This window comes from Gracilinanus agilis, chromosome 6 (assembly GCF_016433145.1).
Source record: "Gracilinanus agilis isolate LMUSP501 chromosome 6, AgileGrace, whole genome shotgun sequence".
Taxonomy (NCBI): Eukaryota; Metazoa; Chordata; class Mammalia; order Didelphimorphia; family Didelphidae; genus Gracilinanus; species Gracilinanus agilis.
Genome location: NC_058135.1, coordinates 16,561,118 through 16,574,823, shown reverse-complemented (window position 1 = coordinate 16,574,823; position 13,706 = coordinate 16,561,118).

Below are 13,706 nucleotides of genomic sequence, written 5' to 3'. Positions count from 1 at the left end.
GGTATTGCTGAATCAAAGAGTAAATACAGTTTTGTGGCTCTTTGAACTGGATTTCATATTGTTCTCCAAAATTGACATATCAGTTCATAGTTCTACCAACAGTCTGTTGGTATCTCAATTTTCCCACATCCCCTCCAACATTTATAATTTTCCTTTTTAGTCATGTTAATCAATCTGGTACATGTGAGGTGTTATCTCAAAGTTGTTTTAATTTGCATTTCCCTAACTGATAGTGATTTTGAGCATTTTTAAAAATATGACTATAGAAAGTTTTGATTTCATCACATCTTTTGACCATTTTAGATTGGGGAATGTTTTATATTCTTACAAAATTGACTCACTGAAAGATTAATCTTTTGTCAGATATTTGCTGTCAGATCCCCCCCCCCATTTTGTCATTTTCCTTTTGACCTTGGCTATATTGGTTTTATTTGTACAAAAAATGTTTTTTTTAATTAATCAAAATAATATATTTCATTTTTGTTATGCCTTATTTGATCATAAATTCTTTCCTTATCCATTAGTCTGACAGGTAAACTTTTCCATATTCCCCTAATTTGTTTATGGTATCACCCTTTATTTCTAAATCAAGTATCCATTTTGACTTTATCCTGGTGTGTGATATAGGATGTTGGTGCATGCCTAATCTCTGCCATACTGCTTTCCTATTTTCCCAGTAGTTTTTGTCAAATAGTGAGTTGTTTCCCCAAGAGTTTGGATTTATGGATTTGTTGAACAGTAAGTTGTTATGGACATTAACTTCCATGTGTTGATTGCCTAATATACTCCATTGATCTGTCACTCTATTTCTTAGCCAGTACTATATTGTTTTGATGATTATTCCTCCACAGTATAATTTGAGATCCGGTACAGATCTTCCATATTTTTTCATTAATTCCCTTGATGTTCTTGGCTTTTTGTTTTCTAGATATAATTTGTCATTACTTTTATTAGTTCTAGGAAATAATTTCTAGGCAGTTTGATTGATATGGCACTGAATAGGTAAAATAATTTATATAGAATTGTCATTTTCATGATATTGGCTCTGCCTTTCCATGAGGAATTAATGTTTTTCCAATTATTTAGGTCCAATTTTATTTGTGTAAAGAGTGTTTTGTAATTGTATTCATATAGTTGCTGGGTTTGTTTTTGTAGGTATATCCCCAGTTATTTTAAATTGTTTACAGTTATTTTGAATGGAATTTCCTTTTCTTCCTCTTCCTATAAGATTTTGTTGGTGGTAAATAGAAATGATGATAATTGATGTGAGTTTATTTTGTATCCTGTGATTTTTCTGAAGTTGTTAATGATTTCTATGGTTTTTGTAGCTGATTATCTAGGGTTCTCTAGATATATCATCATATCATCTGCAAAGAGTAATTAATATCTTTGTTTCTTCATTGCCTATTCTAATTCCTTTGATTTCTTTTTCTGCTCTTATTGTTATAGCAAGTATTTCTAATGTAATATTAAGCAATAGTGATGATAATGGGCATCCTGCTTTATGTCTGAATTTATTGGGAAGGGTTTTGGTTTTCCCCCATTACAGAAAATATTTGCTGATGATTTTAGATAAATGTCATTTATCACTTTAAGGAAGATTCCCTTTATTCTAATATTTTTATAAGGAATGGTTATTTTGTCAAATGCTTTTTCTGCATCTATTGAAATAATCATGGGGTTTCTGTTTGTTTTGTTATTGATATAGTCAATTATGTTGATGGTTTCCCTAATATTGAACAATCCTTGCATTCCTGGTATAAAACTATATAATTCTTGTTATATAATGTAATCTCCTTGCTAGTATTTTTTTTAAGATTTTTTCATTAATGTTTATTAATGTAGTTTTCTCTCTGTTTGATCTCTTCCTAGTTTATATATCAATACCATATTTGTGTCATAAAAGGAAATTGGAAGAATTCCTTCTTTCCCTATTTTCCCAAATACTTCATGTACTATTTATTGCAGTTTGTTTTTGAATATTTGGTTGAATTCTCTTGTGAATCCATCTGACTCTGGGGCAGACTGTTCTTAGGTAGTTCTTTGAGGATTTGTTCAATTTCTTTTTCTGTGATGAGATTGTTAAAGTATTCTTTTTCCTATTTTGTTAATCTAGGTAGTTTTGGCAAGTATTAATCTATTTCACTTAGAGTGTCAGATTATTGTCACATGATTGGCAAAATAACTTCTAATAATTACCTTAATTTCTTCTTCATTGGTTGTGATTTCGCTTTTTTCATTTTTGATAGTGGAGATTTTTTTTTCCTTTTTTTTTTATCAAGTTAACCAATGGTTTATCTATTTTATTTATCTTTCACAAACCAACTCCTTGTCTTATTAGTAGTTCAATGGTTTTCTTACTTTCGATTTTGTTAATTTCTACTTTGATTTTTCAGTATTTCTAATTTGGCATTTAATTAGGGATTTTTAATTTGTTCTTTTTTTAGTTTATTTTACTTGCCTGCCCCGTACATTGATTGGCTCTATTTGTTGATGTAAGCATTAAGAGGTATGAATTTCACCCTAAGTACCACCTTGTCTGTGTCCTATAAATTTTGACATGTTATTTCCTCATTATAATTTTCTTTAATGAAATTGTTGATTGTTTCTATAATTTGTTCCTTGACCTATTCATTCTTTAGGATAAAATTGTTTAGTTTCCAATTAATTTTTAGTCTTTCTGTTACTTTTGTATGTTGAACGTAATTTTTATTGCATCATGGTTTGAAAAGTATGCATTTAATATTTCTGCTTTTCTACATTTGGAAGTGAAGTTTTTGTGCCCTATTACGTGATTGTTTTTTGTGAAATTGCCATGTAATAGTGGGGGAAATGTGTTTTTCTTTCTATTCCCATTCAGTTTTCTCTAGAGGTCTATCATATCCATCTTTTCTAAACTTCTATTTACCTTCTTATTTTCTTTCTTCTTACTATTTAGGTGGCTTTATCTATCTCTAAGAGGGGAAAGTTGAGTTGAGGTCCCCCAGTAGTAACATTTTATTATCTATTTTCGCCTGTATCTCATGTAGCTTTTCCTTTAGGAATCTGGATATTGTGTCATTTGGTGCATATATGTTTAATGTTGATATTGTTTCATTTTCTGTGATACCTTTTATCATGATCTTGTTTCCTTCCTTATCTATTTTGATTAGGTCAATTTTTACTTTTGCTTTGTCTGAAGTCACAATTGCTACACCTGGAGAACTTTGGGTGAGGCTCTCCCTGTACCTTTGCAAGGATTCCATGCTTTGCATCTGCACACAACACCCCTTCATCTTCTCCACCGTATTTACCTCTTCTGTGCCTCTTAATGAGAGGTAGAAAAGGAAGTTGAATAATACATAAATTAATTTCCTAAGAAAAATCATCAGGACTACATAGATTTACAAATGACACTGAACATTTAAAGTTCAACTAATTCCAATATTACAGAAATTATTTTAAATAATAGGTAAAGAATGAGTTCTATCAAACTCATATAAGACAAATATAGTGCTGATGCCTAATCTAGGAAGAGTAAAAACAGAGAAAGAACATTATAGTCTGATTTCATTAATGAACATGGATACAAAAAGTCCTAAATAAAATTCTAGCTAAGAAACTATAACATTATGTCACAAAGATTCTATATTGTGACAAAACAGGATTTATACCAAGAATGCAGGGAAGGTTTAACATAAGGAAAACTATTAACATAATTTTCATAGAAATAACAAAAATCATATGATTCTATCAATAGATGCAGGAAAAACTTTTGACAAAATATACCACTCCTTCCTATTAAAAATACTTGAAAGCATAGGTACAAATGGATTTCTCCTTAAAATGATTAGGAGTTTCTAGCAAAAAAAAAAAATCAACAATCATTTTTGTAACAGGGACAAGCTAGAAGTCTTCCCAATAAGATCAAGATTGAAACAAGGGTACCCATTATCACCAGAATTATTCAGTATTGTTTTAGAAATGCTAGCAAAAGCAGTAAGAGAAGAACAAGAAATTGAAAGAATCAGAATGGGCAAAGAAGTAATAAAACTTTCTTTTAGTAGAAAATATGTTGGTATATATGGAAAATCCTGGAGATTCAACTAAAAAGTTAACAATTAATCATTTTAGCAAAATAGCAGGATGTAAAATAAACCCACATAAATCATCAGTATTTTTATATAGCACTAACAAAGCTCTGAAAGAAGAGATAATGAGAGATATCCCATTTAAAATAACCATAGACAGGATAAAATTCATGGCAGTTTACTTGCCAAAGCAAATCCAGGAACTAAATGAACATAACTACAAAACACACAAAAAAGTCATATTTAAATAATTGGAGAAATATTAATTGTTTATGGGTGGACAGAGCCAATATAATTAAAATAGAAATCCTGCTTAAACTAATCTTCTTATTTAATCCAATCCCAATCAAATTGCAAAAAAAAAAAAAAATTATTGGACTACAAAAAATAACAAAATTCATTTGGAAGAATAAAAGGTCAAAAATATCAAAAGAATACGTTTTTAAAATGTAAAAGAAGGAGGTGCCAGATTTCAAACTGTATTATAAATCAGTAATCATCAAATCTGGAACTCTCTAAGAAATAAGTTTGATCAGTGAAACAGAATAGATATATAACAAGAAGTAGTAAAAGATTATATTGATCTTATATTTGACAAAAGTAAAAATCCAAGCTTTTGGGATCAGAATTCACTATTTCATAAAAATTGGTGGGAAAACTGGAAAGCAGTCTGCCAGAAACTAAGTATAGACCTCTGATGGTGAACCTATGACACATGTGCCAGAGGGGGCACTCAGAACCCTCTCTTTGGGTATGCCTGCCATTACCCCAGCACAGAATTCATTACTAGAAAGTCAGAGGGATGCAGGGTCAGGCTACTCCCCTTCCTCCTCTCCACATGCACCTGGGGACATCACCTGCCCCTTTAAAAGGTTCACCATCACTGGTATAGAACAATACCTTATACCAGCGATGGGCAAACTATGACCTGTGGGCCAGATGTGGCCCCCTGAAATGATCTATCTGGCCCTGTGACATTATTCCTAATCTGACGAATACAATGAGTAGGATACAATACAATGAAACTTCAAAAGAGTTGCCTTAGAAACAGACTGACAGATGAGCATTTCCTTTCCTTTGGCCCCCTCTTTAAAAAATTTGCCCATCATTTCCTTACACCATTTACTAAGATAAAATAAAAATGGATACATGACCAAGGCATAAAGGGAGATTATCATATGAAAATTTGAAGAACTTGGAACAAATCACCTGTTAAATTTATGGATAGGAGAATTTATGAATAATCAGGATATAGAAAGCATTGTGAGATATAAAGTGGATAATTTGATTACATCAAATTAAAAGGGGATTGTACAAATAAAACTAAAGTAGCCAAGACTAGAAGGAAAGCAGAAAACTATAGGGAAGTAAGGGTATAATTTATAGACAGTTTCTTGGATAGAAGTCTCATATCTCAAATACATAATGCTGTTAATTTCTTAAGAATATAAGCCATTCAATTTGGAACTATGCCCAAAGGGCTTTAAAAGGCAGTCTGCCTTTTGATCCAGCCATTCCACTGCTGGGTTTATACCACAAAGAGATCATAAGGAAAAAGACTTGTATGAAAATATTTATAGCCGTGCTCTTTGTGGTGGCAAAAAATTGGAAAATGAGGGGATGCTCTTTGATTGGGGAATGGCTGAACAAATTGTGGTATCTGTTAATGATGGAATACTATTGTGCTATAAGGAATAAGGAACTGAAGGAATTCCATGTGAACTGGAATGACCTCCAGGAATTGATGCTGAAAGGAACAGAACCAAAAGAACATTGTACACAGAGACTGATACACTGTGATATAATTGAATGTAATGGACTTCTCTACTTTCTCTACTAGCAGCGATGCAATGATCCAGGACAATTATGAAGGACTTATGACAATGAACACTATTTACATCCAGAGAAAGAACTTTGGAAGTAGAAACACAGAATAAAAACAACTGCTTGACGACATGGGTTGATGGGGATGTAGATTCTAAGTGATCACCCTAATGCAAATATTAATAATATGGAAATAGGTTTTGCACATGTAAAACCCAGTGGAATTGCACATTGGCTGCAGGAGGGTGGTGGGAGGACGGGAGGGAAAGAACATGAATCATGTAACCATGGAAAAATATTCTAAATTAATTAAATAAAAATTTTCAAATAAAAAAAAGAATATGAGCCAATTGATAAATGGTCAAAAGATATGAACAGATAGTTTTTTGATGAAGAAATCAAAGCTCTATATAAGTATATGAAAAAAATGTTCTACATCATTACTGATTAGAAAAATGCAAATCAAAATAACCTTGATAGATTGACTAAAATGATAAAAAGGACAAAATGACAAATGTTGAAAGGGATGCAGAAAAATAGGGATAATATTACGCAGTTGATGGAACTGTGAACTGATCTAACCATTCTGAAGAACAATCTGGAATCATGTCCAAAGAGTTACAAGACTATGTATACCCTTCAATATAGCATCACAACTATTAGATCTGTTCCCCAAGATAATTAGAAAAAATGGGAAAAGAACCCAATTTTCTAAAATATTTATAGAAGCTCTTTGTGGTGGCAAAGAACTAGAAAGTATGGAGATGCCCATTACAAGTTGTGCAATTCGACTGTGATGAAATATTCCTATGAGTAAGAAATTAGGAGCAGGTCAATTTTTTTTAAAACCTGGAAAGAGCTACATGCAATTAAACAATCTAGCACAGCTTAATTTTTTTTTCTCAATAAAACTCTTCCTTTTCATCTTAGAATTGGTACTAAGTATGATTTCATGTCAGAAGCATGATAAGGGCTAGGCAATTGGGGTTATGTGACTTGCCCAGGATAACACTACTCGGAAGTGTCTAAGGCCAGATTTGAAGCCAGGACCTCCCAACTACAGAGTTTCTCTCTGTCTCTGTCTCTGCCTCCATCTCTGTATCTGTCTCTATTTCTGTCTCTGTCTCTCTCTCTGCCCCTGTATCTCTGTCTCTCTCTCTCTGTCTCCCTGTTTCTCTCTCTCCCCCACCTTCTCACTAAAATGTCTAGCCAATCAGAAGATTTACCTATATTGCCTAAGATTTTGCTCTGTCATCTTATTAGTTACTATAAAAGATCTTATCATCTCTCACTCAGAGTCAGATTATAGTCATCCCTCACTATATTGCAGTTCACTTATTGTGGCTTCACTGACTCTGAGTGAGAGATGATAAGATCTTTTATAGTAACTAATAAGATGACAGAGCAAAATCTTAGGCAATATATGTCTAATTTCTGTGCATAGTGTTGCTCTGCAGTATTGTGTTTTCGTGAAGTTTTTGTGAAAGTTTGAATTTATTTCAAGGCTATGCCATCCAAATGTTCTGTGCCTTCTAAGGCTTCTGGCAGTGAACCCAAGCTTGCCATCTAAGAAAAGGTAGAACTTCTACATGTTAAGGGAAGGCAAAAGCTATGGAGCTGTAGGTCACCATTATGGGATAAACAAATCTACTGTTCACTACATAAAGAAAGATGAGAAGAATATTATGGCTATAGCAACAATGAATTTTAACAAGACCACAAAGAGGATGGAGTCTGCATTGACCCTATGGATAAATGCAGGAAGAAGAATATCTCACTGGATACCAAAACCATCTGGAGGAAGGCCAAGAAACTTTATGATAGTTTTGCACAAAGCACCAGTGTTCACAATGGTGACGAGGATGAATGAAGACAAGCATGATGATGCAGAAGCAGGACCGTCGAGTGCTTCTCCCATCAGACCAACCCCATTCAGTGCCAATAAGGGCTGGTTCGACAAATTTCAGAGACATTTGGACTCAAAAACGTTTCTCTGCATGGAGAAACTGCCTCTGTGGATAAAGTTGGAGCCAAGGAGTACATGAATGACATTTTCAAATCCATCATCGAGGAAGGAGGCTATAAGGCTAAACAAGTTTTTAACATGGATGTGACATGGCCAGAAGTGGCCACAATTACAAGGGATTCTCTCCTGATGAAGTCCATCACTCTTCTATTGCTCAGGCCATGAAACTGGCAAAATTACTGGGAGGAGATGGCTTCAATGATATGACTCCTGATGAAGTGAATGGCCTGATCAATGTTGACTCACAGTCATTGACAGACAAAGACCTGACTGAGATGACAAAGTCAGCAATTGAAGAAGAGGATGAGGAACAAGATGAACTATGGGTTAGAGAAGAGGAGGAAGTTGGTCTAACACTCCATTGTCTTGCAGCCATTGTCAGAAAGGCCAAAATAGGACCCCCAGATTCTAAATTTGTTGCACTTCATAAATACAATTGAGAATGGCATATCAGTTTATAAAAACCTTCTAACTCAGAAGAAAAAGCAGCACCAGCAACTCTCCATAACTATGTTCATCACTCAGTGGAAGAAATCAGTTACAGTACAACTTTAGTGAAAATATAACATATATATGTTTGTGTGTGTGTGTGTGTGTGTGTGTGTGTGTGTGTGTGTGTATAACAGCCATACTGCACCGCCTGATGAAGCATCTCATGAAGTAGTGCCTTCAGAAGAGCTTTAATGCTCTTCTTGGCTGTGCAGTACCTTTATCTCACCATCATCATCATCATCACCATCAGTACTACTTCACAGCTACATAGTACTTCACTGGTGAGTACCCATATAGAATTTTATATGTTGTTAAAATGTGGGTTTATGTTATGTAAGTTTAAGAGTGTGGAAAGTATTTAAGAGCATATGAAATGTTTATAAGTGTGGGAAAAGTTAAGAGGGTGGAAAAGGTTTATAGGAGAGTGGGAAGGGTTTATAAAGCCTTAAAATATATATAAATAATAAAATAAATATAACTGCTACTTCATGGATTTTCACCAATAGCAGTAGTTTCTGGAACATAACTCCTGCAATAGGTGAGGGATCACTGTACTGAGTAGTCATTGACCCCATTTATTGGCTGTTACTAGCCTAGCTAATAAATTGATCGTGCTGTGGGGTGGGGAGGGGGAGATTAACTGATCCTGGGAGACATGGGACCCCTCAACTGATGTCACTGAGATTCAGAGTTGACCCTCAGTATCTAACTATAAACTTCCTCTCATGGTCCCTTAGCTCAAAACAGTTCTCTCTGAAAAAAAATTTTTTTAAATAGCCTAGAGGAGGCCTCAAAGAAAATCAAATTTTCCATAGACCATTGGAATTCCTGGAAGTTATGAAGTAACTTATTAAAAACAAGTGACCTTCAAAATAAGTCAAGGGAGATTACTTAAGACTCATCAAACTACCAGAAAATCTTGATCATACATATAAAGCCTCGATATCATATTTTAAGAAATCACTAGTGAAATTTGACTGAATTTATTACAACTAGAGTGTGAAATAAAAACAGAAAAAATATATTTCTCAGTTACCAACAGAAATCCAAAAATTCAGATTCCAAAAAATTTCATAACCAAAATCCAATGGTTCCATTTAAAAGATGATTGGACATGGTATGAAGGAATGTGCCACAGTCAGGATCACTCATTCAAGATCTAACAGCTACTTCCTTAAAGAGCAAGAGAAATTGAATTATAATATTCCATAAGGCAGAAGTTGAAAGGACACATACAGCCCTTAATACATGACTCAGCAGAGCAGAGTATAATATTCCATATGGGGAAATGGAATTTTAATGAATGGGATAGAATAATCATTTATTAAGCACCTACTATGTGCCAAACACTATGTTAAACATTTTTAAAAAATCTTTTAATTTAAAGATACCTCACTGGATTCTCACAACCCTGTGATGCAGATGCTATTATAGAATAGAAAAATTTGAATTATTCATGGTAACAGACCAGACCTGAATAGATACCTTGTTTAATAAATATAGGAATCAAAGGAAACATGGGAAAATATATTTTTTAGAACACAAAGGATTGTGTGATAGGATGTTCATATTCTAATGGGATAGAAGAAACACAGGTCTTCTCAGAACTCTGCCTTCCAAAATTCTAGGAGGAATTAATAAGATGGAGGGCCTGACATCAGTTTTGTTATATTTTGAGAACTTCTAAGAGACAAGCGAAAAAGGAAAGGGGGGTGGGGGAAACCTAGGGAAGAAAGAAGGATGAAGACTGAGGAAACTTCTATTTCAAATAATCGGAATGGGTGAAGAGACTGCATTGGCATGAAGGAAAATCAGCTACCATGTTATCTTAGAATCTTAAATAGATAAAGGGGGGAGGGAAGGAGGTTAAACACTATACACTTAAACAAAAACATGTCCACACACAGAATTTGATGTAGGCATGCATGAAACTCCTGCCTATACTATATCTCCACTGCTCTAAATCTAGCCCCTGTAATCATCTTCTACAAGGAGTTACATATTCTGGGCTTCAACAACTTTTCCTTCCTTGTGACGAGACTTTGTGTAAGCCATGGTTCATGAGGTTGCCAAGCACATCTATGAGAATGGTTTGTTCATCTAATGCCATGTCAATAAGAAACTCCCTTGGAAGTATTGAAGCATTTTCCACCATAAGTCTTTTAGAATTTTCCCAGATCATTGCATTGCTGAGGGTAGCCAAGTTCTCACAGTTGATCATCACACATTATTGCTATTACTATGTACAATGTTCTCCTGGTTCTGCTTGTTTTACTTTACATCGGTTCATACAAATCATTCCAGCTTTTCTGAAACCATCTTGCTGATCAGTTCTTATTTCCAATTCTTTGCCACCACTAAAAGAGCTTCTATAAATATTTTTGTACAAGCAGGTCCTTTCCCCTTTTTAATTAACTTGATGACTATAATTTAGATAATTTCCTCCTATATTAGATGGAGCCAAAACTAAAAAGAGAATGTGTCAAGTAATCTCATTGTATCCCACATATGCCTTCAATTCAGTGCACACAGGACCATCTGACATTGAAAAGGGTTGGCTTGTAAGATGAGGACATTAATGTACAACACATTCTATCAAAACTATTTGTAGAAAGAGCCCTTTTCTCCAAGCATTGCCATTTATGCAGGAGTCAGGATGGGTTGTCCTCTCAGTTCAACTCTGGAACAAATAATCCATTTTTTGAAGAGGACCTAGTGAAGCTATTAATTCTATGAAAAGAAACATAGGGGCCTGATACATACATACTGTTGTAAGAATATAATTTCCTACCCAGAGCACTGAAAGTTGGGTGTTATTTTTTTTCCTAATTTTTTCATGATTGGATCTTCAGTGTTAATATGAAATATCCATTTAGAATTTATTGTGTAATATTGTATAAATTGTATAAATTTATAACAGACTATTTTCTAGTTATCCTTACAGTAATTATTGAATAAGGTCTTCATTCTTAAATCATTTATGTTTTCAAGTTTATAAAACATGGGATATGAGTATCATTTTTATCTGGTTCTTTCTTGCCCAGTCTGTTACATTGAATTTCTTCTCTACTTTTTTAGCCTGTACTGTTTGATGACTACTGTTGCAGAAAATAGTTTGATTTCTGAACATTGACTCTCTTCATTTTTAACTTTTTTTATTATTTCCTTCAACATGCTAGGTCTTTCCCCCTGAGATTTGTTGTTATTTTAAGGACTTCTATAAAGTATGTCTTTTATTGCATTATAGCAATACCATTCAAATGTGAATTGACTCCAGAATTGTTGTCCTTTCTGTTATATTGGCATGACCCAATCAGGAGCATTGAATAATCTTCCACTTATTAAACTGCTCTTCCTTTCTTTAGGGGCACCTTGGTTATTGAATCTGTGCCAGTATCTTGTGGCATTTGGAAGACTGCTTCCCAAATATTTAGTGTAGCTTTTGTTATTCTGAATAAGGTAAGATCTACCAGTCCTAAGTCATGTATGCCCTTCTACCCTGTGTAGCTCCCATTTGTGTAATCCATTGCACAATTCTTGGAACTTAGTAAGCATTTAACAAATATTCCATCTCTTTTTCTTAATCTTTCCCTCTCCCTCCCTCCCTCCTTCTCTCTCTCACTCTCTCCTTCTTCCTCCATCTATCCATCAGTCTGTCATTTCTATAGTGAGTGATACTAATGGTACTTTAAAATCTCATCATTAACCCTTTCCCCATGCTAGTTGTTGTCTCTAGAAGGCGAGGTTACCTCCCTTCCTTCCTCAATGAGTTTAATACACGGCTCACAATTTTTTTCTCCTCCCCAACTGCTTCCTTCTTGCTAGAGGATTTCAGCGTATATATTGGCCCTTCTTAAAGCAGCCTAACCATTCAATTCCTTAACTACACTTTTCCAGTGACCTACTACTTTACCTCACCTCACCTCCACAAGAAATGATCATACGCCTGTTCTTACCCTCACGTATAATGAAATGCTTGAGGTAAATAATATGGTCTTTCCCTGACATCTGGTGTCCAGCATGGATATTGCAACTCATTGAAAATTTTTAGGCAGGCGCGCCGTCTTGTGGCCAATCCAGATATTACAGTTTTTGTCTGCCATCGCGTGTCCAAACTGGTGTATTACATTCTAACCCATTTCAAGTCCTATTTTTTATTGGATTTTAGCACATATTCAACCCTGAACTCAATATCTTTCCTTTTCAATCTTTCTACCTTCCTATTTTTTCTTTCTTTTTCTTTCCTTCTTTGTTACATTAAAATTCCCAAGTATTACCAAAGAAAAAACTCATTAAAAATCACAATTTGGGGCAGCTGGGTAGCTCAGTAGAGTGAGAGTCAGGCCTAGAGACAGGAGGTCCTAGGTTCAAACCCGGCCTCAGCCACTTCCCAGCTGTGTGACCCTGGGCAAGTCACTTGACCCCCATTGCCCACCCTTACCACTCTTCCACCTATGAGACAATACACCGAAGTACAAGGGTTTAAAAAAAAAATCACAATTGGATAAGGGGAAATCAAATTCTTATGACAAGAAGAAATAATAAAACTAAATTTAAAAAAATAAAAAAAATAGAAGAGAATATGAAGCAGCATATTACAAAAGCAAATGACCTGAAAATGAATAGAGAAGAGATAATATTAGAATTCTTGGATTACGTTGAAAGGAATGATCAGAAAAAAAAATAATTTAGATAGTATACTTTAAGAAATCATTAAAGAAAATTACCCTGAAGCTTTGGAACTAGAAGATGAAGTAGAATGGGGGAAAAAAATCCATCCATTACTACCCATTAGAGATCTCAACTAGAAAACACATGGGAACATTATAGTGAAGTCTTGTAACTCTCAGTTTTACGACAAAATACTGCAAACAACCAGGAAGAAACAATTTTGATCCTGTGGAGCGACAATCAGAATAATACAAGATTTAGCAACTTGTACATTAAAATAATGAAAGTTATGGGACATGATATTTTGAAGAGCAAAAGAACTGGGTGTACAACCAAGAATAATCAAAGAATAACCAGCAAAGTTGAGTATCATCATTCAAGGGGGAAAATGGTTATTTAACAAAAAGAAAAAAAAAGATTTTCATATATTCTTGAAGAAAAGACAGAATTGAATGGAAAAATGGCTCTATAAGAATAAGGAACATAAGAATATAAATATGAAAGGCCAGTTACAACAAATTTAATATGGTCAAAGTGTTTATTTCTCAGATGGGAAAATATATTATATATGTGTATATAATATATACCTTAAGAATGTAGCAAATATAGATAGAAGCTTTGAG